Source organism: Nothobranchius furzeri, chromosome 2, assembly GCF_043380555.1.
Source record: "Nothobranchius furzeri strain GRZ-AD chromosome 2, NfurGRZ-RIMD1, whole genome shotgun sequence".
NCBI lineage: Eukaryota > Metazoa > Chordata > Actinopteri > Cyprinodontiformes > Nothobranchiidae > Nothobranchius > Nothobranchius furzeri.
In genome coordinates, this window is record NC_091742.1 from 25667063 (window position 1) to 25673201 (window position 6139).

General features: G+C 42.6%; 1 long non-coding RNA gene across 1 annotated transcript; it reads left to right on the top strand.

Moving 5' to 3' along the window:
• The first annotated feature begins 469 nt into the window (after positions 1-469).
• Positions 470-1331, top strand: LOC139063405 (uncharacterized). The gene is made up of 2 exons (XR_011516768.1): positions 470-546; positions 880-1331. It is a non-coding gene; the product is annotated as an uncharacterized lncRNA (long non-coding RNA).
• Positions 1332-6139: the final 4808 nt, after the last annotated feature.

Below are 6139 nucleotides of genomic sequence, written 5' to 3' on the forward strand. Positions count from 1 at the left end.
AATATAATTTAATCATCCGAATAATCTCATTATTGCACAAATGGATATTTTATTTAATCAGAGCTATTTTTGCCCTTTTTCTGATCATTTTTCATCTCTGATCCTCAGTTCAGAATAAAATCTGGAACCTATCATTTAAATTGTTGCATATTATTTTCTGAGTTGCATTTATTACTGTTATCGTAACACCAGCGAAGTCCCACGTGCGATTTTATCAGCTGTAACTGAACATTTGTGTCCTGTTGATCTTCCTCCACTTTTCAGGCATATTCAACACATTTTTCGTTGTTTTGCTTATAATCCAAGAAGTTTTATTTTAATTTTGGCTAAAAGTGACAGATTAACAAGCTTTCAAATGCTGTTAGATCTTGAATAAAGCTAGCTCGTCTATTCTGTGATCCAGCTCAGCCTTGCAATCTTAAAGATGCTTTCATTACACGCTAAACTGTTGCATTCTTCTGCTTCATTCAGCTTTTATTTTGAAGGAGCTGAAGCTGAGATGGAACGGTTTATTCTAAGGATGGATTTGTCTGCAGGACTTGGCAGGTGGGTTGTTTTGACCGATTTTGGACTCGCTGCAGTTCCTTTAGATTTAGATCATCTCAGGGTGTTTTGTTCTAATGTTTCACGTGATAGATTGACTCTGTGGGGGTCAGCTTGCATGATTCAGCGACCTGCACCAAACAAGGAAAAAAAAAACTTTTTGAGGGATTTAACTAAGCCCAAATACTGGAGTCAGTCTAATGCATGTATTTCCATCCCTGCTCATTATTGCAATGAATGCAGCTCATGTCAAAATGCATGTAAATACCAGTTTTATTATTAAAAGTTTAAATAAAGTCTGCTTTGTTGACATCATGTGTTTATTTTCCTTCTCAGTGAGCATTCCAGCCTCCATCCACTTGGCATCTTCAGGGACATCCGGAGCTGCAGAGGGCAGCATATCTACCTGCAGCCCAGGAATGTACACAGACTTTAATTTGGAATCCAGCAGGAGGAATTCAGACTTTTGAAAAAAGGCTCTCTGTGTGTGGTGGATGAATATTTAGTGAAGTCATAAATAAAGATGAGGCACAGCTGGCTGGGATGGGATGACATCTGGCAACAGAACAGAGAGGGTGTATGTGTGTGTGTGCAGGTCTTTCGATTAAGAAGCTTCTTTGTCCGTTCTCTAAATATTGATGTTTTTGTCAGAGAAGGAAGTAGCTCTAAGGAATGTGACAGGATGTCCCAATGCTGCACTCACCTGCCGCTGTAGAGGAGGACATTTTCACTCTGAAGAAACTCTCGGTGTTCCTGTGCTGAAAAACCAATAAACAGCTGTGAATATAGCTTTTTGACATACTGTTTTCCTGGTGGCTAGCATGAAGTCAGGAATAAATGTTGATGTTTATATAAAGGCCTCATGGAGTCATGACAAAGGCCAAAAATGTTTGTTTGTTTTTCATAGACTTTGCACAAAGACTGGTGCCTATCTCCAGTGGTCAACGGGCAACAGACACACACACAGGACAAACAATCATGCACACACACTCACACCTCGGGACAATTTAGACAGACCAATCAACCTAACAGTCATGTTTTTGGACTGTGGGAGGAAGCCGGAGTACCCGGAGAGAACCCACGCATGCACAGGGAGAACATGCAACCTCCATGCAGAAAGATCCCAGGCCGGAAGCGAACCCAGGACCTTCTTGCTGAAAGGCAACAGCTTATCCACTTTATCAAATGCAAAAATAGCTATAGGTCTGTCAATTTTCCAGCTATTAAAGCAGAAACTGTTGTGGCTGAGTGGCTCAACACGTACCAAACATGAGCTGATCGCACAAGATTTTTGTCAATAATCTGTTCATGAATTACTTCATGGATTTGAATGAAACTCTTAGAAAGATACCAACAAATGATTGCCTTTTGGAGTCAACACCATTTAAAATGACAGGAACAGCTTAGATAGCACAAAAACATCTAGAACTCATTTCATTTAGAGATTTTGGGCTACAAACGTGGCTGTACGAGTCACCCACAACGCACTAGAACTGTTTAGGATCGACATCAAAGAGCTATAACACTCATAAGTCGTCTTTGGCCTTTGATGGAACTCAGTCTAGATTTTATATTCTGCTGCACTGCTTTTCTTTCATTTAGCTTTATGTTCAGTAGATTTGAAAAGGAAGCAAGTTTTGCACACCGCTTCTCTTTTCGAACGTCAAATTCTGGATTTATACCCAAACAACCCCAAACTGGTCAAACCAGAGGTGAATAGAACATTGTTCCATTCTTTGTTCTGCTGTCTTTCAACCCTTATTTTCCGTTCGTTTTCCACACATTTAATTGCCGATGTTATCGTATAATAATGGTGCTTCCAAACTCCAAACTCCTGGTGAACCTCTATTTTTACACCGTTCTAAATCATTCACCATTCCTGCATGTTTCACATCACTGCATAAAAGGAAACACCTTTACATTTTTTTGTGGTTTGAGGAAAGAACCTTTAAAAAAGTTCATTTTTCCACCTCTGTTCTTCTTTAGACCAAATTTATTTTAAGTTTCTTTTAGTAACGTGTAATTTTAGTTAAAACGGTGTCATGTCCCACTAGGAGTGATGGATTTGGATTCTTGAGTACTGATAATCCTGCAGACCTCGTTAAAGTCAGACAATAAATTATTCTTTTTTTCCAGCAGAGTAAAAGTAAAGAAAGCTTCCACAAAACTGCCAGTTAACTTTATGGTGCATCGTATGTTTACTACCTAAATACCATCCTGGTTTGTGCAACATCAAAACATCTTCTTCTTGTGCAGGAGGCTGTTTGCGCAACACAAACAGACGTCACTGTGTTCAGCCTCCCTCGCCGTTGGTAGGGATGAAGAATGATGGAGGACTGGGCGGGAGGTAATTCAGGGATGGATGTCCGTCTCCTAGGTGGCCATGTTGTTGAGCTGGAAGGATGTGGGCACCGGTGAGACCACCACACACACACACACACACACACACACACACACACACACACACACACACACACACACACACACACAAATGCAGCGGTACAAGTAACAAGGTCATGCCTAACTGCAGTTCTTGTTATAATGATGTCGCGGTGAGATTTAACTTTATGGTGGACGACCGGATGAATTGGATCCTGGATCGAGACGGGGAGTCGACTCTGGGTTTGGGTAATGAAGTCAGGTCTTCATGGGACTGGAGGAATTTTCTGAACTGAGCTGTAAAAACATACCAGGACGTTATGCCCCAGCAGTCCTCTATGCAAACGGTATAATTTTATGTAGTAAATATAATAAATCCACATACCTCTCTACTTGTGGTCCGTCTACTCTCCTGGCAACAGGCACTCTAATTATTTGGTATTTTATTATTCAGGAAAAGAACTAAAGCAGTCAAATTTAGGAGCGTGAGCCTTTTATTTACTGCTCTCAGGGTGAGTTATTGCTGGTAATTTGCTGCCCTGACAAGCGTCTGACGTCAGAGGGCAGGCTAAGCGGACAATCCGAGAGGTGCAAAGAGACGCAGGTGGGACTCCTGAGGTCAAAGGTTAAGAGGGGAGGATGAGAAATGCGGTGGGCAAACACAGCTTGTTGTCACAAACCCAGACTGTATGAGGGGGAGAGGAGAGGATCCCTGTTTATTCACAGTACTGCGATATGTTCGTCATGTTTGCACACCAGTTAGATTGTCCTCATGTTTTACCTCTGATGTGTTGGTCTAGTTGTTGAAAATTGGGTTGTTTTGAATCAAAAGACGTTCAATTTAAAGCCCCCTTCTGCAACTTTTACACCTTAAATAATGTTTATTAGAAAAGTTTTGGCGGCATACAATCATTTGGTATGTATGGCGCGGTATGGGGGCCAAAATTAAGACTACTGCCCAGCAGCAGGAGGCTATATAAATTCTGAAGCAAACTACTGATCTGATTAATGATAAGCTGGTGCCGGTAACTGAGAGGCTGGCGCTGCTTACTGAGGAATAGCACCTTTACCAGCATTACTACTAGATACACTAGGGACTAGCAGCCCTCGGCTGGTCATTGACTGGTTCACACACTTCAAATTCAATTCAAATTCAAAAATACTTTATTAATCCCAGAGGGAAATTGATTTCTTCCTCTGCTGTCTATTAGCATGGCTAGGCTAGTGTTAGCCTGGATGGGCTGGTGTTACCATTGGAGAGGCTAGCCATTAGCATGCCTAGGCTGGCCACTAGCCTACTTTCCTACCCCCTTGATGGACCATTAGCATGGATAGGCTGGCGTTAGCATCGGAGAGGCTAACCATTAGCGTGTCTAGGCTGGCCACTAGCTGACTAGTGACTCTCTGAGACATGCTAATGGCTAGCCTCTCCGATGCTAATGCCAGCCTATCCATGCTTAAGGTCCGTCAAGGGGGTAGGAAATCCAGCTAATGGCATGCTTAGGCACGCTAATGGCTAGCCTCTCCGATGCTAACGCCAGCCTATCCATGCTAATGGTACGTCGAGGAGGTAGGAAATCCAGCTAGTGGCCAGCTTAGGCACACTAATGGCTAGCCTCTCCAATGCTAACACCAGCCCGTCCAGGCTAATGCTAGCCTATCCATGCTAATAGACAGCAGAGGGAGTGTGTGAACCAGTCAATGACCAGCCGAGGGCTGCTAGTCCCTAGCGTATCTAGTAATAACGCCAGTAAAGGTGCTATTCCTCAGTAAGCAGCATCAGCCTCTCAGTTACTGGCGTCAGCTTATCATTAATCAGATCAGTAGTTTGCTTCGGAATTTATATAGCCTCCTGCTGCTGGGCAGTAGTCTTAATTTTGGCCCCCATACCGCACCACAGTTATGTTCGTCCTCGGAGCTGCAATGGTGTTATGGGGTCCCACTTCTGTTTGCTGCACTGTACAGTTTTTGACCCGCGTCCTACCGCCAGAAGTACTGACTGCGTTTTGCGTTGTGGCAATATTACGTAGACATGAACACGTAAATGCTGGGTGCTGGATAGCATAACAGCATCACCGCCATATTGGATGGGTCTCACTCTCCAAAGCAGTGACTGTACCATCCTGGTAGAGTGAGCAACTTGTGTCTGATTTTGTGAGAAAGCTTGATAAAATGTGCTTTTTAGTTGGGTCGCACCTTCCTTAGTAGAAAGGAATGCACTGGGGAAAATGGAGACCCATCTAAAATGACAGCCTTCCACTACGGCAGCACCAGTCCACGGGGTGTCTATGTATATGTCTGTGGTAGACATGCAGTTTAGAGACTTGAGCAATGGCTGATCCACCAAAGAAAACTAGAAATCCCTCATCAGAGGAATCTAGGAAAAGAAAACGAGAACACTATAGAGCAAGAGCAAAGGCCAGAGTTAAAACTGGGCCGGCTTTTCCTCGCTGGAGAGCTCTTCTTGAAAGAACAACATATACTACGGACTCTGACCTAGCCATGCTGCTAATGGATAGGTAAGTAATAAGTTATTTCACCGAGGTTATTGTGTTTGGTTAGGGCATAAGTTGTTAAACAGTCCTGATCAAACATTTTTCAATGCTGAAACGTTGCTTAATGTGTTTGTTTGGGCATGCGAATTGGAAAACTTTTCGTTAGCAAACATGCGTATGGAGAGAGATTTGATTTTACGCCAGTGACATTATGCAGGAAGCCTCGAAAGGGTGACAGAGAGCACATATCTGCAAAGTTCAGGAATTTGTCTTTAAGTGAGTAAGTTGATGAGGCAAGAGAGCAACTAAATTACTTTAAAAGGAATTATTTTTTGGTTGATAGTCAGGTGTTGAACACTCATTTAGTCAATACATTTACAATGGTCTCTAGTAGGCATGAAAGGCTTGTAAGTCATACTCGGGGGACAAAAAGCCCAGAAGCACCTGTATCTGCACGAAGGAGTCAGCAGGAGGAGAGAGTGGCAGAAAATGACAGGATTTTGTGTCTTATTTCCTGATATTTAGAAATCTCTCCTCAGATGGGTTAATAGCAACATGACTACCACTGATTCTGTTTGCTCTGCAATGTTGATGTTTTATCTTTACAAATAACACAAGCCTGATGGAGTTCTGCTGTGTGGTGTAGTTGCTAATGCTAACAGTTAGCTTCTACTAGTAGAGGCGTTCTCAGATTTTTCCTGTATGCTAAACCAGAAGAAGAA